At 40.7% G+C, this 22,210-nt stretch overlaps 1 long non-coding RNA gene across 1 annotated transcript in view; it reads left to right on the top strand.

Moving 5' to 3' along the window:
• Positions 1–21,774, top strand: part of LOC309492566 — a 36,403-nt gene extending 14,629 nt beyond the window's left edge. Inside the window, exon 2 of the long non-coding RNA XR_014203591.1 lies at positions 20,905–21,774. This is a non-coding gene — a long non-coding RNA (uncharacterized lncRNA). The remainder of the gene's footprint in view (positions 1–20,904) is intronic.
• The last annotated feature ends 436 nt before the right edge of the window (positions 21,775–22,210 follow it).

Here is a 22,210-nt window from a genome sequence, read left to right as displayed (position 1 = left end):
ATTTACAAACATTTGGATTTACAAACATTTCATTTTACCGACTATTGTTAAAGTTCATAGACCTTTAGCGTATTGAGTTAAAACGTGATATCCATATCGCATCATTACCGAATTCAGGGCTGTTTAATAACTTCAATAGCACCAGCTGATTTAAGTTTTTCTTCAAACAAAAGTCATTTTCTATATGTGTTTTGTTGTATGCACAGATTTTGATGATCCTTGTCTTTGTTTCGCGGCATTTTTAAAACATAGAACCAGAGAACAGAGAACCTTGCGCGGCATATCGGCATAAAGGGTTAAAATATACATTTTAGCACTGGATCTAGCGATCCAATTCATGTGAAGACTGTCGTATATGAACAAAGAGATATATAACAAATATGATATCCGGGGGAAAGTGTAAAGAAAACGCCATACAAAACATTACAATCACACCCGACAATACGATAAGTGTTACGCTAGCGATGTTAAACAGTTTCAAAACAGGATGTTTCAGAAGAAATGCAAACAAAATCTTTTAAACAAAGTCTTGTTTCAGAGTCGCTATGCTCCGGTGAAAACTTTGATGATGCCGAGAACAATAGCCCAGTTGAACATGCGGTTCAATATAAACAAGAATCCAATTCCAATGCGACTGTGCTTGTTTCACATATAACTATTGATTGTTAGATATAATAGTTAGATGATTTATCTAACCATTGAAATTTACGATATGTTAAAACATTTCGGCATTATGCAGAATAAAAAGAAGATCATAAAAAGAAGAACAATTATTAAGGCACAACGTCTGTTTTCTGGACCGGGCCTAAAAGACAGATGCCTAAAAGTATTGGTGGGGCCAGAATAAAAAAAATGAATCAACCCTCCTCTTCACGTAAAAATACCACGTATCAACCGTAATTCATTAGCTTAACTGTTTTTTATTGACACACAAATGTGTAATAATAACAAAATAAGTGTAATAGTTAGACGAGTTTGAAGTGTAATACTCATCTTTGACGTCGATGTTTCGTATACATAGCAGATAGATTCACTCTCATACTAAACACTCTCGTGTAGAAGGACCGTCATTTAATTCTCTTTATGCAATATTTGTTCATGTTTGACCACACTCTGAGACTATGTACTTTTTTCAAACTGTACAAAAACAAGATGTTACAAGACTAGACAAAACAAGACTAGTAGGTAAAATGTCAATGACAGACATTCAAAAGCTAAAACTGATCACTATAGTGGCTTTTCTGTATTTGTTTTAAATGGCTCATGATGATGAAGAATTAGAATTTTCTTTTGTGCAATTTTATCAGCAGGTTTTACCAAAGTGTGAAACTTTTGTGTAACAGCCTCAAGCTTTGATGAATATGCCTCTCTCAGTGCAATAGTTTAAGTGTAAAACAGTTTGTGTGATTCGTAGTTAGAGGGAAAGACTATCATTTAAATTATTAATGGCCATTTATTTCTATAAACGGCTCTCAAAGAAAAGTCTTCACCTAAAACACATACAACATGAGAAACAGTATCGTCTGCCATCTGAACAAGATGACTAAATCTAGCGGAGTAATAAAACCATCATTTGGAAACTTTTCTTAGCGATTTGGTCTTTTGAATCTTACATGGACATTCTTGTATAAAGATGATGTTTTAAAGTTAGTCCATAGGGTGTGGAACTTTGCATCACTATGGTGTGACAAAATACAGCCACAGATACACCCAAAGATACTAAGTAGGAGAATATCTAACTGTAGATTGTGAACATTGCATTATCTGTTTATTTAGGGTCAGATGTTGGGGTCAGATTGTGCCGGATGTTAGTAGGTATTAGTTAATAACAAACAAAAAGCTTTAAATCAACATAATATGAATAAAATATGGTATAGTTACAGTTTGAAAATGTTTATTTACAAAGTTGTGCGTTGTGAGTGAGATGAATTAGAGAAATCTAACATTGCGTGGTTGCACTATGCCTGAAACTTAGCCATCGAATCACTGTTTTTTCTTTTTTCTTAAAAATGATCTTGTTTAATCGTGTATTCAGTCCATATTTATCAGGTTGATATTTGTAGAAATAAGCAAAAAGAACAAGTTAATGGCCTTGTGCCAGACTTTGTGACACTTAACTTTTTATTCTAACTTTAAAAACTGTAATACAGTATTTGATTTTTACACACGCAGTGTTTTCGCCAACTGACCTACCCCTGAAGTTATGACTTCTGAAGGCCTCTCATGTGCAGATTCGCTCGGTTGAAAAATGGTATGTTGTCATTTAACTCATTAAACATGAACTCTTTCTTGTGATGCCCCCCCCAACAGATATTTTATTCTAATATTACTTATTCTAACCCTACCAGTCCACTAATACTCTACTAACACTAATGAGAGTTTACTTTACACACTCTGACTCTCACAAGCGAGTTAGTGGGCATGCAGGTGCAACACTACTATAGTCAACAACCAAATTATGACTTAAAACCGTTTTAAGTATTACATTAAAAAGGCGTAATTGACAAAAATTGTAAATTATGACAAGTCGAAATTATGACTTAAAAAGTTGAAATTAAAATGATGACTATGCGTCATAATTATGAGATGATGACATACTAAATTGAAATTATGATAGATAAAGTAAATATTCCATAGTGAAATTTTCTGAATTCAATATAATTGTATTTTGTGAAAATGATTCAGTACTGAAACAGCATTTATGAGTTTTTACATATCTTCTGCTTGTTTCTGCAGTTCGTGTAGGCCTCTAAGACTATAAATGATTATTGATGAACTTGAATAACTTGAATTTTGTTGGCAATATATAAAAAAATTGTCTTCCCATACCGGGAGTCGAACCCGGGCAGCCAGGATGAAAATTTGAAAATACTGCCCCTGGCACATTTGAAAGGCCGCACTGCACGGTAAATTATTATGCAGGATCAAAGTTATGCAGGAGAAGGAATCCTCGTCGCCAAAAAGCAGAAATTTAATTGATCGGGATGTAAATAAATAAATTTCCCAGGTGGAAAGAGCTAATGAAGGACAAAGACTTTAAAAGGGAAGTTGCCTGCTTTCTTCTCGACAGGTAAGTCAAAGTTACGGTCTAAATGACAAGCTTTTTTTCATTGCTTGGTTGTGTAAATCATTATATAGGCAGCATAACGGTGGAACATGTATAGTTAAACTCGATGATGTGCTATTGGAAGACATGTTGTCATAGCTTCTTGGCACATTTACCAAAGTTGCAAAAAGCGAGTAGATGGGAGAATCGCTAGATGGGAGAAATTCTTTTGGGGGGACTCCAAAATTGAGGAGGTCAAAGGGCATGCTTTCTGCTATAGCTCTCCCCAAAGTCTGTTCATGCGACCACCATCAACAAATGCTAACATTTGAAACTTCTACATATATTTTGATTAGATAACCGATAGTATATCTCAGTAAAGGGTTTCACCTTGTGTGTTTCCACAGTGATTAAGGATAGTTCGGGAGATACAAGTAAAAATGATCTTATACGTTGAACTGATCATAGCTACCAGTAAGATTAAATATTCGCTCAAGACCAACTTTACTTATCACACATTGCGTCTCTCAAATTGTGTGGTGATTTTCCAAATGATACAACTTTGTCTAAATAAGAGCAATGTAAAGTCCTCGGATTTCTTAAAAACATTGTGACAAACATGTTGTATGGACAAAAGATCTAAGACCTAAGCACAGTTTTTCAACAATCTAAAGTTTTTGAACAGACGCTGTTTAGTAACAATAATACCTAAGTCTTCTAAGAAGATAAATAGAAGATATGGTTTTAATAAAACTTTAAAGATTTGATCTAAACTTTTAAGGTTATGCTTTTAAATGAATTTAGTATAAACTCTGGATGTAGTATGCTCTGAAATGCAGACTAGATTTACTGCGACATTGTCCCCCCGAGACTCATCTGGTATGTCGCCCTATATCCTGAAGCTTCAGTTCACACTGTAGTTTATCACCGGGAGGGTCTGGGGCTGTTATAGGACAACTTAAACTATTTGCTTTTTTGGATTGTTTTTATCATTGCATAAAGAACTACTTCGCCTCTCTGGAAATGTAAGGTGTTTTTATTTAGCTAAAACTTTGCTTACATTTTATTAAATTATTTATTTATTTCATTTAAAAAAAAATGTAGTTTTCTGTGATGGTGTACATGATCGAAGTATCATGTGTGTACATGTTTAGGGTGTACATGATCGAATATGCAGTTACGGTACAAAAATCATTATGTTAGAGAGAACCACTCTGTGATTTTATATTATAAACAATTAATTTATATACTTTTAAAGAATAGAATGTTTTTCAACTTCAGTTAGTCTGATAATAGGAAACCCCTTTCTCACCTCAGGAATGTAAGGTGTTTTTATTTATATACTTATTTATTTAGCTAAAACTTTGTTTACATTTCAGTAGTATATGTTATTATTTATTGGTTATATGTATATATATATATATTAATAATAATTTAATTTTAAAATAGAAATTCGTTTATTTTTTGGAACCGTGTGTGTGCGCAAAATGATATTAAATGATTTACTTATTTCATTTCATTTTTTTGAAAATGTAGTTTTCTGTGTTTAGGTGTACATGATAGAATATACAGTTACGGTACAAACATCATTATAGCTATGGAAAGCCATAAAAATTGAAACCCCCGCATGGACAAAAAATGCTGATTGAGTCTTTTCATATAAATGAGATATAAGACGACTAAGTACAGTTTTTCAACCATCTAAAGTTTTTGAACAGACATTGTTTAATAACAATTATACTTTAGGTCACCGTTAAACAAAATCATTACAGTAATCTCCTAAAAGATAAATAGAAGATATGAATGTATTGAAACTTTAAATATTTGATTGAAACTTTTAAGGTTATGCTTTTAAATGAGAGAGAGAGAGAACCACTCTGTGATTTTATATTATATTATTTATATACTTTTAAAGAATAGAATGTGTTATTGGAAGATGGATTTTATTCTTTTTGTTTATCTAAAACAATTGGTTTCAGTAGATATTTTTATAACCATTTCATTTATATACTTATAAAGAACAGAAAGTTTTTTCAACTTTAGTTGGTGTGAGATACACTTCACAGTTTCACTGTAACCTATGGAATGTGGAGGAGCAGAAGGAGGGGGATGTCAGAAAGCAGAGGACGCGCGCATAGACACACACACACACACACACACGGCTCCTTTACTGCTTTGACACACATACATAGATGCGTGCTCCCTATGTTTTGAGGCAGTGTGAGGTCATTCAGGAATGACTATATGAATTCAGTAAAAACAAGTTGTGTAAAACAATATTGTGAACCCATTCATAAACTTGTTTAACTCTCTAAACATTTAACTGATTGTAATTTTGTGACATTGTTTAATCACAGTGCCTTGATGCTCTCTGGAATACGATGTGCTCTGGCTTTTACTTTGAGAAGCATTCTGATCTGTGAGTTATTCAACTCTCTAAAATAAAGTAAGATGATTTTTATTTATCTTTTGATTATCTAAAGCTGAATTAATTGGTTTCAGTAGATTTTTATATTTTAAAAAGAACTGAATGTTTTTCAACTTTAGCAAGATATTTTATTTTATATTATTGTGTGAAATATAAAACATTATTCTCACTTTCACCGTGCTCAGGAATGTGGATGGGGGATCCTGTTTCAGATGTCAGAGCTCGCAGGAATAGGGGGGCGCACACACACACACACACACACACACACACACACACACACACACACACACACACACACACACACACACACACACACACACACACACACACACACACACACACACACACACACACACATACACACACACACACACACACGGCTCCTTTACTTTTTGACACACATACATTAGAGGCGCGCTCCCCATGTTTTGAGACAGTGTGAGGTCATTCAGGAATGACTATATGAATTCAGTAAACTGAAATACTTGGTTCGGTAGATTTTATAAGTATTTCATTATATACTTTTTAAAAAACAGAATATTTTTTCAACTTTAGCTTAATTATTTGTGTGACCCATTCGTATGGACAATGATGTGTTAGGAGCTACTTCTTCAACTCTCTCTAAAATAAGGTAAGACAATTTTATATACTTTTATCTAAAACTAAAACTATTGGTTTTAGTAAGCTTTTAAAAGAACAGAATATTTTTCAACCTTAGTTAAATTGCTTTAGATTATATAATTTATGTTATACACTTTTAAAAAGAACTTTAGCATGATAATTATTATATAATTTATATTATATAAAGGATGTTTTACATATGAATGTGAAATAACTAAATGTTTTTTCAACCTTTAATTGTTTTAGGTTATATAAATTATAGAATGTTTTATATATAAAATGTGAAATAACTGAATGTCACATATATGAAATAACTGCAGGCACAGGCACAAGCCATATAACCACACACGCACACACATAACTGGGACAAAGTTCAAACATCTGTTCTAGTTAAATAGGTCAAAACTAACCGTCAAAACTATGATTTAGTACTAGCTAGGTCATAGTTCAAAACTAACTGTCAAAAACCATGATCGATAGGGCAAAGGTTAATCCCATGACCTCATAAAGGAAGTTCAACCCATCAATCATAAGGTCACCGGAAGTTCAACCTGTCCAAAGGTCAAAGTCATTAATCATTTTGACACAAGGTGTAGGGTAAGGACTACTTACATCAACCACCAGGGTGGTCTACGCTCCCGCCGTATGTCGCAACTCGCTCGCCACCTCCTCATATGGAGTCAGAAGCATCTGAGGTCGCTTCGAGCCATTTATATCCCGGGACACCTGAACCAGGCGGCCGACGAGCTGTCTCGAGTTCGGCCTCTCGCTGGAGAATGGCGACTCCATCCCCAGACGGTCCAGCTGATTTGGGATCAGTTCGGCGACGCACAGGTAGACCTGTTTGCCTCCCACGACTCGTCCCATTGCGACCTGTTTTACTCCCTGACCGAGGGCACGCTCGGCACGGATGCACTGGCGCACAGCTGGCCGCGGGGCCTACGCAAGTATGCGTTTCCCCCAGTGAGCCTTCTTGCGCAGACCTTGCGCAAGATCAGGGAGGACGAGGAGCAGGTCATTTTGGTTGCCCCGTATTGGCCCAACCGGACCTGGTTCTCCGAACTAGTACTCCTCGCGACAGCACCTCCCTGGCCAATTCCTCTGAGGAAGGACCTCCTTTCTCAGGGACGGGGCACCTTATGGCACCCTCGTCCCGATCTTTGGAACCTCCATGTGTGGCTCCTGGACGGGACGAGGCAGGTTTGAGTACCCTACCACCTGCGGTGGTGGCTACCATCACTTCCGCTAGAGCATCGTCCACGAGACATGCCTATGCGTTGAAGTGGAACCTCTTCGTCAACTGGTGTTCTTCTAAACATCAAGAACCCACAAAATGCCCGATCAGTGTCGTGCTTTCCTTCCTGCAAGAAGGGTTGGAGCGAAGGCTGTCTCCCTCCACCCTGAAAGTGTATGTTGCCGCCATTGCCGCACATCACGAAGCAGTTGATGGTAAGTCTCTGGGAAGGCACGACCTGATCGTCAGGTTCCTGAGGGGAGCGAGGAGACTAAATCCTCCTCGTCCTCCCTTCGTACCCTCTTGGGACCTCTCAGTGGTTCTAACTGCCCTGCAGAGTGCTCCATTCGAGCCTTTACAGTCAGTGGAGCTTAAGTTCCTGTCAATGAAGACAGCGCTCCTGGTTGCATTGGCCTCCATCAAGAGGGTAGGGGACCTGCAGGCATTTTCGGTTGACGAAGCGTGCCTGGAATTCGGGCCGGCTAACTCTCACGTGATCCTGAGACCCCGGCTTGGATACGTGCCCAAGGTTCCTACCACACCCTTTCGAGACCAGGTAGTGAACCTGCAAGCGCTGCCCTTGGAGGAGGCAGACCCAGCCTTGGCACTGCTCTGTCCAGTAAGCGCCCTCCGGGCTTACGTAGACAGAACGCGGTGTTTCAGGACCTCAGACCAGCTCTTTGTCTGTCATGGTGGGAAGCTGAAGGGAAAGGCTCTCTCAAAGCAAAGGTTATCCCACTGGATAGTGGATACCATTGCTTTGTCATACCAGCAGCAAGGTCGTCCGTGCCCCCTTGGTGTGAAAGCCCACTCCACACGTAGTGTGGCTTCCTCTTGGGCTCTAGCGCATGGCGCCTCGCTAACAGACATTTGTAGAGCTGCAGGCTGGGCGACACCCAACACATTCGCGAGATTCTATAATCTCCGAGTAGAGCCAGTTTCTTCTCATGTACTCGCTTCAACCAGCCGGTGCTAGATTCTGCTCAGGTGTCTTCGCTTGCTCGCCATTCCTCTCCACGGACGGGATACGTGCGATATTTCTCTCAGGTGAGTCTGATAAGCTCTGAGTTTCCTCCAGCACTGGTTACGTCAACGCCTGAGTTATGCCAATCTGCCATAACGCAGCTTTTGCGCTTGACTAGGTGCCTCCATGTGCATGGTTCCCCCTCTGGGCGACCCCCACATGTGTATTCCACTGTAAGTCTCCTTGTGAGCGTGTGTCTTTCCCTTGGCAAGCCACCTTGCCACCCCTGGGGTTTAAAATTCCACCTGCGGCTGGACACCCCAGTGATTTTCCATATGCAGCCCTCGGGGTCATATGTGTATTCTAAGTCCCCCCCATCAATGGCTGGGCATAATTGCATATTTCTCTCTGGAGATATGCTTCCCAGTGTACCTTGGTATCCCTGTGTTAAGTAGGACTCCTTCGTTCGTGCTAGTCTCACAACAGGGAGCTCAGACTTACGCAGGGCACTGGAAGACAGCCGAGGTGGCGTGATTAGACTGGAACCCCAATCGTCGTCATCCGACGTAACTCGGAGTGACCACGAAAGGGAACATCTCGGTTACGGATGTAACCCTCGTTCCCTGAGTGGGAACGGAGACGTTACGTCTTCCTGCCACTTCTGCTGTACCGCTGAAAAACGCCTGGGGCTAGTCTCGGCTCCTCAGCGAAGACATATCTGCATTGTGCCAGCGTACTTCCTTATATACCCCCTGCGGCGGGCGGAGTTACGCTATGCAAATTCCGCAGACCCATGGCATTTCATTGCCATTGGCTCGTTTTATATACTCGAAGGTGATAGGCTTCTAAGCGAAACCCCAATCGTCGTCATCCGACGTAACGTCTCCGTTCCCACTCAGGGAACGAGGGTTACATCCGTAACCGAGACGTTCTTCCTGTTGAATAAAGAGTCATATTAATAAGTTTCCCGTCATTCTAAAATCCTCATTTCATTCGCGCGTCTGTGAAGTGAAGCAGGACAACGTCCCACCAGTCCTTATTTTGGATTCTCATCCACAGACGACTGGTTTTGGGCATTTGTACTGTGTGATCAATAAGCAGCACGGCAAAACGGTTAATATGCTCTAAATTATGACCAGAGACGAACTAATATTACGTCTGCTGTTTAAAACAAATAAAGAACCAATAGAGGAGAATATTTATGCGTGAAAAGCGGAAAACTCTGTATATTCGTGCAGTGTGCGCATGTCAAAACATCAGATCCGATTTGAAACGTGTGACATATAAACGCGCACATCAACCCGATTACTTTATTTATCAGTCATGTAAACACCTCGTTCGGATTCATCAATCGGATTGATTTCATTCCGATTGTGTCCATGTAAACGTAGCTAATGTGTACTTACGATGGGGAATTGTTTAATTTGGACTTCTCTGTGCATGGCCTTTTTAGGTGGTGACCATAGACCTGCATTATATGACTGACAGACAAGAATAGTTTGACCTAAAAAATCAAAGTTGAAACTACTGTGGAAACAAAGACACCTACATCTTGGACGTCCTTAAGGTAAGCTAAAACATACCAAAATTTAATTTCAAAGTGAACTATCCCTTTAAACTGGAGGGAAGATCTGTTCCCTTTCGTAAAGGGAACTCCCGCTGCATCGATACTCGATACTTTGGGGAATGCCCTCGGCATGACGCGTCTGAAGTCTGTAATGGAACTATTCCAATCTTGATTGGTGCTCGTCACTCGTGACGTTGCATGTGACGGTGATCCGGAAGCTATAAAAGGGCAACGGAACATAGCCGTATCAGCTTTCTGTCTTCAGCAAGCGTTCTGTGTGACTGTATTGTCTTATTTGGTGTTGTTTGTCTATCTCAATATATATATGGCGAATATAGAGAAACGACTCAGGCGGTGTGCGTCCCCTTGCTCGCGCTATTTGAGCGAGGGTGACACGCACTCGTTTTGTGTTGTTTGTCTGGGAGTGGAGCATGCACGGGCAGTGCTCGAGGGCGCTGTCTGTGCAAACTGTTTTCAGCTATCTATGAGAGAGCTCCGCTCCCGTTTGAGCTTGTTCGATCTATCAGATCAGGCTCGCGTTTCCAGTGCATCAGGCCCCGCGTCTGTTGAGGCAGCGCGCCGCTTGTATGCATGGGATTCGCACGTGGAGCTGGCAGATAACACTGAGACGGTTGCGACCCTTTCTCAGTGTTTATTAACCAGCTCCACTGGTCTCGCGCACGGTTCGGAAGCCCGCGCTGCGGCTTCTTCCGACCGTGTTAAAGACACAGCGTTTGATTTATCTGGCTCCGAGGGGTTAGATATTATCAACACTGAATCACATAAATATGGGGATTCGCCACCCCATATTCCCATTATTGAGGAATTGCTGGAGGTTGTGACCAGGGCAGTGGTTAAATTAAACGTTGAATGGCCATATAATAAGCAGGAAGCGACTAAGAAAAATAAAATGGATGAGCGCTTCCTGCAGACCCAGTCACAATCTTTGTGTCAGAGCCTTCCCTTTTTCACTGATCTTCATACTGAGGTATCGAGATCGTGGGAAAATCCATGTTCATCTCAATTATTTTCCCCCCATGTATATATTTACTCATCTATTAGGGAATCTAATGAGAATGGTTATGGGGTGATGCCTCGGGTTGAGGAATATTTTGCGAAATATTTTCTCCCTGACGTTGCGTCACCCCTGATAGCTCAGACACTTCCCTCCAAATCTCGTACATCGAATTTGTTAGGGAAAGCTTATATGGCGGTGGGTCGAGCCGGTGCATGCCTACACACGATGGGGTTATTACAGGCATACCAGGCTGACCTCCTCAAAGAGGTGGATGATAACTGGGAGGTCTCACTCAACGGTATTACTGAATTTCGTAGAGTAGCTGACTTATCTCTCCGTATTATTAAGGAGACGGCTCGTGCTATTGGCCGTTCTATGGCAGCAATAGTCGTCACAGAGAGACATTTATGGCTTAATCGCTTGGGGATCGAGGAGAAAGACAGGGCTTTCCTTCTCGATGCCCCCCTTTCACCTTCTGGCCTCTTTGGCGACGCGGCGAGAACCGTTGTCGAAAGGTTTCAGGAGGCAGAGCGACAATCAGCTATCCCCAGTTGTCAATCTAGGTCTCATGGGGTTGCTGCCAGGGGGCAGCCTCAGGGGACAGCCGCCAGTTCAACATATTTTGAGAAGGTTTCCTCTCGTGCCCCCCCGTATAAGGCTTGGGGCCAGAAGAGACATTCTCGTATGAAGCCCTCTATATCGAGGACAGGTCTGAGGACTGTCTCTCGGGCTAAGATGGCTTCAACTAAGAGGTCTTGTCGTAACACGCAGACACTTATGGCCGTTCCCCCAGGAGAGCGAGTACAGGAGTCTCGCCCCCTTATACAGCCCTTAGGAAATCGATGTTTACTTCCCGCCGCCGATGGCGCTTCGGGACACATCGGCTTCCAGCGAACACAAATCGCAGTATCTGCCCGGAAACGTTGCGGCCCTGTCGAGTTCGCCGCCTCTCAGGAGGTCTGTAGAGAGCATATTTCGGTTAGTTCCTGCCAGTTAGCTGCTTCAGGTCACCGAAACCATTTGAACATTTTTAGCCAAGGCCAGTCTCGAGGGACTGGTCCCCATAATAGCATATTTAGACACCCCGAGGGGTCTTCAAAATATAGCCTGGAGGGTCCTGCTTACAGCGGAGCTAATATAAAAATATTATCTACTAAGGGTGGTTCACATGTCTGCCAGCCCCGAGCAGGGTTGGTTCTTGGAACAGGAAGTCAAGTCTCTCTTAACAAAGGAAACCTCAAGGTGAGCTCTTCCTCGGTTTCGGGAGCCCGGGTTCTACAGCCGGTATTTCATAGTTCCTGTGAGGGAAGGGGAGTAAGGCCTTGTTACGGATCTCAGGGTAATGGATCAACCTCCGAGGGGGTTCAGATTCAAGATTCCGACTATCAGTCAGACCAGCTCCGAGGACTGGTCTGTCGTGATAGATCCACAAGGCCCTTAACTCCTCATTCCCTTCTAACCCCATCACGGGAAGTTTCCGAGATTTGCTTTTGGGGGAAAAGCACATCAGTTCCGGATTCTTCCATTCGGCCTAGTATTGTATCCCCGCACCTCCTCGGAATGCATGGTCACTGTCCTAGCTCCATGGAGTCTTCAGGGCATCCTCATTCCTGTCCATTGACTACTAGAGCAGACGGTTCAACACCGAGGTGTTGTTTCGAGTCTCGTGAGGTGCTAGGGAATATGGCTCAGAGTCTAGGAAAAATCACCAGTGCCTCTTCAGAGAAACCGATTCCTGGGGGCGGTGTAGGTTATAGTCATGATGCAGGCACAATTGTCTCCAGCTCAGACACTCATCTTCCTTACCATAGTCATGAATATCAAGCTAGGCCAGGCCACCACTACGTGACCTTATTAAAGAGTGGGCTCGCTGGCAGCAGTGTTCAACATACTATTCTTTGGCCTGCTGTACATGGGGGCCCTGTAGTAGTGGCTCAGGACCAATGGGTTTCCCCCGAGAGGGAACCCACTCCGCATGACCAGAGTTACGCGCACATGCCCTCGTTTTCTGATCATGGGGAGGAAGTTATGGTTCCTGCTCCTAGTACCTGTGTTGGAAACACAGGGTCTGAGGAAACTTCAGAGAGACCATTAGGTTCTATTTTTGACAGACACTATGTCGATGGTCTCTCTGATCAAAGAGGGGGCAGTCATCCTGTCGAGGCAGGGGCTGCAGCCCGGGGATTTCGAACTCCACCCCAAGTTGGCTTTAGCCGGGATGGAGGTCGGTTTGTCAGAGGTGCTCCTGTTTCCCCTTTATGTGGACGGCCACCTTCTGCGCCACCTCTCCCATGCTCTTCCAGCTCTGCTGGGTTTGGATATCATGATACAGACATGGTTGAGGCCATGTCTGTGTATACTTTCCCCGATTGTTCTGCCCCCGGGGGTTCTAGAGTACAAAATCAGCTTACTCTTAGTGGCCCTGTACTGACAGGCCCAAATAGGGCTTCCAAACATCTGGGCCCTTCTGGCAGGCCTTCCGCGGTGAATCCGGATCAGGATGGTCCTCCCTCTTCAGCCCAAGGTCATGATATTTCACCCTTGGCGGTAACCCAGGAAGCTACTGGATTGGCCCCTGAGGGGGACCAATTCATAAATTCTGGTCTCTCAACCGAGGTTGTTGAGACCATTGTAAACTCTAGAGCCCCCTCCACGAGGAAACTTTATGCATTTAAATGGAATTTTTTTTATTTTATGGTGCAGAGAACATCAGTTGGACCCAGTTAACTGCCCAGTGGCTTCAGTACTGGAGTTCCTCCAGAATCGTTTCTCTGACGGGCTCTCCCCGTCCACGCTTAAGGTCTATGTGGCGGCTATATCAGCCTTCCACACGCCTTTAGGGGTGGGCACGCTGGGGACACACCCACTCATAATTCGTTTCCTTCGTGGAGCCAGGAGGATGAGGCCTGCTATCCAGCCTAGGGTCCCCACGTGGGACCTGGCAGTGGTCCTCGAAGGTTTATCCCTGGCACCCTTCGAACCCCTGGATAAGGTGTCTGAGAAATTTTTATCCTTTAAGGTAGCCTTCCTGCTCGCTATTACTTCCCTGAAATGAGTTGGCGACCTGCAGGCGCTATCTGTGGCTCCCTCTTGCCTCGAGTTCTCTCCTGGCAGAGTGAGAGCCATTCTCCACCCTAGACCTGGCTACGTGCCTAAGGTGCCCACAAATGTGGCACGGTCTATAATCCTTCCGGCCTTTCATCCTCCACCGCATGTGTCGGCTGATCAAGCTAAGTTACACTTGTTATGCCCGGTCCGAGCTCTTGAGGCCTATGTACATAGGACCTCGGGCTGGAGGAAGTCGGACCAGCTGTTTGTGTGTTTTGGGTTATCCAAGAAGGGCTCCCCGGTCTCCAAGCAGACTATTAGCAAGTGGATAGTAGAGGCTATTTCTTCAGCTTACGAGGTGCGCAATCTGCCTTCACCTCTCCTGATAAAAGCTCACTCAACCAGAGGAGTGGCATCCTCTAGAGCCTTGCTAGCAGGGGTTTCTCTTCAAGAGGTCTGTGATGCCGCTGGCTGGGCCTCCCCACACACCTTCATCAAACATTACAGTCTGGATCTGTCCTCTACACCAGGTTCACAAGTTCTCATGTCTTGAGTGTGCCAGATTGCTTCACACCAGGGCAGGGTCTCTCAGTGTGGCGGCGTGGGTATTCGTTCCCCAAAGTATCGAGTATCGATGCAGCGGGAGTTCCCTTTACGAAAGGGAACGTCTCGGGTTACGTATGTAACCCTCGTTCCCTGAGTAGGGAACGAGACGCTGCATCTCTCGGCCACACTTTTTGTGCTCCTGAGAACGACTTGCTTCGACCCTTTAAAAGCTGATACGGCTATGTTCCGTTGCCCTTTTATAGCTTCCGGATCACCGTCACATGCAACGTCACGAGTGACGAGCACCAATCAAGATTGGAATAGTTCCATTACAGACTTCAGACGCGTCATGCCGAGGGCATTCCCCAAAGTATCGAGTATCGATGCAGCGTCTCGTTCCCTACTCAGGGAACGAGGGTTACATACGTAACCCGAGACGTTTTCACCTTCATTAGAATGATAATTAAAAAAATACTGTATTTCAGTTTCAAAACACATTATGATAGTAGTCAGACATGTCTTGGGATAACAGTGTTTCATAATAAATTATAATGTTAATTTTATTTACATATTCAGCAGTTATGGATCCCAAATATCTAAGAGAATGGCGTCGATTGAGAGCTCGAGTTAATGCTCTCGCTGCATCAAGTAGCAGCTTGGATGAATATCTAGATTTAGATGCGTCTGTGGAGGGTACATCAGTGCTAGGAGATGTGTCTGGAGAGGGTACATCAGTGCTAGGTGATGTGTCTGGAGAGGGTACATCAGTGCTAGGAGATGTGTCTGGAGAGGGTACATCAGTGCTAGGAGATGTGTCTGGAGAGGGTACATCAGTGCTAGGTGATGTGTCTGGAGAGGGTACATCAGTGCTAGGTGATGTGTCTGGAGAGGGTACATCAGTGCTAGGTGATGTGTCTGGAGAGGGTACATCAGTGCTAGGAGATGTGTCTGGAGAGGGTACATCAGTGCTAGGTGATGTGTCTGGAGAGGGTACATCAGTGCTAGGAGATGTTTCTGGAGAGGGTACATCAGTGCTAGGAGATGTTTCTGGGCAGGGTCCATCCACACAAGGACATTTGTTTGAGAGGGGTCCTTCTTTGATTGTAGATGCTGAAGAGGATCCATCAAATTTGGATTATGGATACAAGGAAACTGCTGATTCCAGTGACTCTAGTACAGAGTTTGATTATTCTGATTGCGATGACACACCATCATTACACAATGATTTGGCTGAATGGGCAACAACAACAAGTCAGACACATGCTGCGTTAAATAAGCTGCTAGGAATTTTGAGAACACATGGACATACACTTCCAAAAGATAGCAGAACACTGCTACAAACCCCTTCTGGATTTGAAATTAAAAACATATGTGGTGGCCAGTACACATACCATGGCTTAGAGCCGGGTATTCTCCAGTTCCTTTCACAAAACACATGGTTTACAGGTCCTGTAGACCTTACTATCAATATAGATGGTCTGCCAATATTCAAGTCCAGTAAAACTCATTTTTGGCCTATTCTAGCTAAATTTGCTACTTTTGATCCATTTCTGGTTGCTCTGTATTATGGCAACAGCAAGCCCGACCCTGTTCATGACTATCTCCGTGATTTAATTGCAGAATTGCAGGTGCTTATGGAAAATGGTGTCCCACACAAAACCACAGTGCACAAAGTAACACTGCGAGCATTCATATGTGATGCTCCAGCAAGAGCATTTCTGAAGTGCATCAAAGGGCATAATGCATTGCATGGATGTGAGCGTTGTTTGTCAGTGGCCACATCAGTTGAGGGAAGGGTTGTCCACTTGAATAAAGTGTCCTGTGAGAAAATCACTGATGATAAATTCAGTCAGTTGCAGTATCCAAACCATCAGAAGGAACCTACACCTCTAGCCCAACTTGGAATGAAATGTGTCTCACAATTTCCTCTAGACCACATGCACCTAATTTTTCTAGGAGCTGTGAAAAGATTACTTACCTTTTTGTTGCGCGGCCCAGTTATTTGCAGGTTGAAAAAAGAACAGAGTGAAAAAATCAACCATCAGTTGGTACAACTAAAAGGTGCAATGCCGGCAGAGTTTGCCAGGCAGCCAAGATCTCTGACCGAACTAGATCGCTGGAAAGCAACTGAACTACGGCAATTTCTGCTGTACACAGGACCACTTGTGTTGCAGGATGTTCTGTCTCAGGACCATTATCATCACTTCCTGTCATTAACAATTGGTATGTCTATTCTCTTGGATGATGATGATGCCAGAAGAGAACACTACCTAGGATATGCCCAAAACCTGCTGGAACACTTTGTGGATACCTGTTCAGAACTATACGGGGAAACTTTCCCAACATACAACATACATTCCATCAAACACATTGCTGATGACGTTTGTAACTTCAAATGCTCCTTGAATGAGTTGTCTTGCTTTCCATTTGAGAACCACCTGCAGTCCATAAAAAAAATGGTCAGAAATAGCAAAAATCCAGTCGCACAGGTCACTAAAAGATTGGCCGAAAAAGCAAATACAAAGCAACACATGAAGCAATGGAGACGCAAACCGTACTCTATATCAGCCAAGGCACCAAATCACTGCTTCCTGTTGGAGACTGAGCAAATTGTGTTTGTGAGGGAAAAGCGTCAAGATGGGATGTTGGTTGTGGATGTTATCGACCCAAAGGTCACAAAGCAGCTGTTTGATCTTCCTTGTGAGTCAAAGCTGATTAACATCATATATGTGATGGACAATGACCTTAGCAGAGCAAAGAGGAAGCTTTTAAAGGCAAAGTATCTGCAAAGGAAGGCTGTGTGTTTACCACATGCACAGGGATTTGCCATATTCCCTCTTCTTCATGTCTCTAAGATGAACTGAAACTTGGTCCGGTCTCGTCAGTTAACTTTTGTGGGTGAGAATATTGCCGACGTCAATTAAAATACTGACTCGTATGCCAGATGAATTAAAAAAAAATCATGCCTCATCATTCTTGTATTTGATTACCGTTATTAATTAGTCTTTACATTTGTCCAATCAACAGGCCATTATGTCTCAAGGACTGAGGCGTGCACCAAAAAAGAAAAATTATGCAGACTACATCCAAGGTAAGTGCCATTTTCACCTTTCAGTTTCTTTTACAACTTTGTTGATGCAGGTCAAAATCGCAGAATAAATTTAATACCATGGCCATATTACAATTGTTTTTAGATATCAGCTCATCAGACTCCTTGATCCCATCACCACCACCACCACAGAACCACCGAGGTAGTTGTGCTGTTATTATTTTGTTTTTCTTTAAATACATTAATGCTGATTACATATTATGTAATATAACAAATCAGTATACATTTAAATTTGTAAATAGGCCATTTTAATCACCTTATTTGTTATATTAAAGATCATCAGGTGGCATGTGAATATTTCACGAGCAATAACAGTCCTTGTTCTGTGCTGTCAGTCAGAATTCTGGGGCTGTTCCATTGAATGCTTTTGCATAATATGTAATTGTTTTAAGAAATACTATATTTTAGATAAAAACATCAGTGTTTACATCTCATTTACATTATTTAAATATCTTCCTTTCATGTTATAGTTTGTACTTTCCCTGAGCCACCCAAAAAATATGATACGGCCTCCAAACCTAGCACTGCCTCAGGTACGCAAAACACATTATAGTATATGTATTATTTTGGCAACGTGCACAGAACTTTAATTCCAATTAACTTGTTTTGCTTTATATATATATATATATATATATATATATATATATATATATATATATATATATATATATATATATATATATATATATATATATAAATAATTTTGATGCTTATACTATTCTTTTTAGTACCAAAAAATAAGAAGGGAAATAAGCCAATGAAGAGGGTCCATTCAAAAATGGGTAAGGTCATTAATCGTACTTGTAAAATAAGTGGTTATGGTATGGATATTGGCCATTTCATTCAATTGTGTTTGCCCTAAGAAATGCTCGTGGAGCATTGCTGCTTCAATCACTTGCCTTATAATTGTAAATAGTCTATGTACTAGAGCAAAAAAAAAAAAAGCTTAAATGCTCTTTTTTTGAGTGGGTGAATTTTAGGCATTCTGTGTAAAGCATTTTACTATAAAAAAATTAATATTATTTTTCTTATTCATTTTGCTAGATCCAGCAGAAATCTTTTCTGAGGACCTTTTTTCAACTCCACCTACTACAAATCCTTGTAAGTAGACTTTTTGAAAATATAAATTAGTGCTTTTTTCACATTTTCTTGTCTAGAAAATTGTTTTAAAGTTTAAACTTGCTTGCATAATATTCAAAGTGTAACCATAGTGTAGTATTGAAAACAATTATTTATTGAAATCTTTCATTAGGTGCTCTGAGTACATTGGATGACCACGAAATGTCTACACAATCAAGTAGGATATATAATGTAGACAGACCTAACTGTAAATTCAGTTTATTATTTGATGTTGTGCAGTATTAACAGTGTGCAGTTAGCTTTATATGCTACACTCAGCTACCTTCTACTCATTTCTCAATATATAAAATATGGAGTGTAATTTAAATTTAAAAACAAGCATTGACCACTTATAAATGACTTCTGACTGTGTTTCTTGCAATAAACCCAAGAAATACATGTACTGAAAAAAATGATTTGCAATATTGTTTTTAAATTAACCGTGGATGGATATATTTAACACTCAATTGGATGAATGGAGAAATTAATGAAAGGTGACAGAGCACTGTATATAAAGTTAAATGTTCACTGTTAGGAGTTCAACAAAGCTCTCATGACATTTAATTGTTTTTTTTGTTGTTGTTTTTTAGGTTGTCAACAAACTCCACAACTCCTCTCTCCAATTATTGAACTAAGTAAAGAAAAATATTCAAATTAAATAATGCTGTTTTAATCATTTCAAGGAAGTAAAAGTAGTTATGAATGTAGTGTACAAACAAGATATCTAAATACCAGTTCAAGACATCACAAAAACCTTCAGAGCTACCTAAGTAGCATACTGGTATTTCATCCATAGCTGTTTTAAATTAATACATTATGCTTTCTGTGAATATAAAGGCACTCCACACTCTATGGACTCAACTATAATTGAAACGCCAAAAAGTAAGATGTGCTTTGATTATTGTTGTTTGTTGACTATAAAAATCCTGTCAAGATAAATTGCATTCACTTGAGAAATTAACATAGTCATTATTTCAGAAAAATAGAGCTCTGTATTTCGAAATCAATGAATTCTCTTTAATTCACAAAAACAGAGCAGCTTTATTTTTTATTAGATGAATGCAATACAATCTTGATGTACTGCATCTCTAATTCCAATGTTTTTTTCAGGGACTAAGCAGGAATTCAGGGGTCGTTTTTTTGATTTACCAATACGCACCTCAACCCCAGGTTAATGGAAAAAACAAAACTGATATGTCAGGACAAAGCATAACATATTATTTATTTATTTTTTTGGGTGGTGAAATAGTACACTAGCAAATCTTTTTAATGTCATTACTCATTACAGCTTCCAGGACAGAGCGCCAATCCGGAAGTCCTCAAGTCAGAAACCCCCAAGGTTAGTATGGACATGTTTTGCCAGAGTAGTCAGATTCTGATCTGAATAGTCCAAATAATCATATATTGGTACTTAATTGCAGCTTCCAGGACTGAGCGCCAATCCGGAAGTCCTCAAAGCAGAATTTCCCAAGGTTAGTATGGACATGTTTTGCCAGAGTAGTCAGATTCTGATCTGAATAGTCCAAATAATCATATATTGGTACTTAATTGCAGCTTCCAGGACTGAGCGCCAATCCAGGAGTCCTCAAGTCAGAAACCCCCAAGGTTAGTATGGACATACTTATGAGATGAGCTTTTTGCCATGTCAGTTACATGTTTTTGCTTCCTTTTTCTTTCTTTTTTGACAGAAAAGAAAGACAGGTTTCCAATGACAGACAAAAGTAAGCATCAATACATTGTTACTATAATAGTTTATGCAATTTTCCTGAATCATGACCGTGGGAGTAATTAAAGATTCTTCACTTTATCTTTTATCTTCTGGTTGATAGCTGGCCACAGTTCTTTTCCTTGATGTCCAATATAGATGAGAAGGCAGTGATATGTTAAAATTCTCATTCAAAATTTTTGTTATTGATGTTTAGGAGTTGTCATACCCCTCAGTATTGTGATGCTATTTTTTATTGTACTTTAAATGAACACAATGCCTTTGTTGCATTTAGGATTTCAAAAAAAGGTTTTGACACAACTTTTAGAAATAAAAGATGAACTGCGAAGAATAGGGAAAATTGTGGAACCAGAAACTGGGTTCCACGTGTCAACCTTGGGCACTGAAGATGAGTTCGAGTACTTAGAGAGGCAGCTTGAAAGTGGGAATACACGGGCAGCAATGGTAAAAAACTAACAAACCAAAAAACACTCCAAAGCAACTTTTCCACACTAAAATGCTCATCTTTGACAGTCTAAAATTAATTTGAAATATAATATGCAATTTATGACTGAACCATGGCTTGTTGCATACTATCAGACTATGAGGCAAAAAAAAAAAAAAAAACAATATCATTGTACATTAAGATTGAGTTGAAACAATTCGTTTTAAATTGGCAATAATTATAAAATAATAATTGATTTAAATTGAAAATTTATAAAAAGTATCCAGCAGTATTAAAAATTGTATCTGCTGAAATAAGAGTTTTATAGGGTCAGTGATGGAAAACTTGCAGGTCAATGGGCATCAACCTTTAAGGTTGGTAAATACTTTGAAAATGAAGCATATACTGTAATACTACCTGCCAAGTACTGACATTGGCTTGTGTTGTTCAGGTGACACAGTTGTGTAAAATTGGAGGAAAAAACTTCAAAGACAGTACAAGAAGAATGCTGGACAGGTAAAGCCTACAAATTATGCAACATTTATCAAACATTCTGGTGTCAATACTGAATAATAATTTTAAGTGGTCACTACGCAAATTAGAGATTTAAAAAATACTTCCTTTAACGTTACTTTTGAAATGCCAGTCTTTAGCCGCAATAGTTAACCACTTTATTTTGTATTATACTTTAGTGTTTTCAAAAATTCCCTGATGTCTACATTCAACATGAAAGAAGGAGGTCCACTACAGAAGAAGTCCTTTCAATCAACTGCCTTATTCTCAGTCATCAGAGGTATGCGTGTCTGTTTAGGCTAATAGTGACTCTCTCTCTCTCTCTCTCTCTCTCTCTCTCTCTCTCTCTCTCTCTCTCTCTCTCTCTCTCTCTCTCTCTCTCTCTGTGTGTATATATGTATATACAGTGTTGGTCAAGTTACTTACAAAAAGTAATTAGTTATAGTTACTAGTTAATTCTCACAAAAAGTAACTGCGTTAGTAACTGAATTACATCATTACAAAAGTAACTAATTACCAGGGAAAGTAACTATTGCATTACTTGAAATTTCTTGGATACCGTCAATATGAAATGTTAAAATGAATGAATGAAGTCACACACCTTTACAACTGGTAGTCATTCTGTAATAGCCTATAGGACTACGTGAAGTATTTTCTTCCTCAGATTAAGTTTAACAAAAGATGCTCTCAATATAATACTGAACAATGTATCAACATAAATAATAATAATAATACAATTTAATCTTTTGGGGGTTTATTTTTATAACCTACAGAGAACCCTCATCAGTGGTTATTTATTTTAGCCAAATTCTAGTAATGTTTGCAGCACGTGTTCACAGCCGTCAGA

This window comes from Leuciscus leuciscus, assembly GCF_965113295.1.
Source record: "Leuciscus leuciscus genome assembly, chromosome: 2".
Taxonomy (NCBI): Eukaryota; Metazoa; Chordata; class Actinopteri; order Cypriniformes; family Leuciscidae; genus Leuciscus; species Leuciscus leuciscus.
This window is presented reverse-complemented; position numbering and strand designations above follow the sequence as displayed.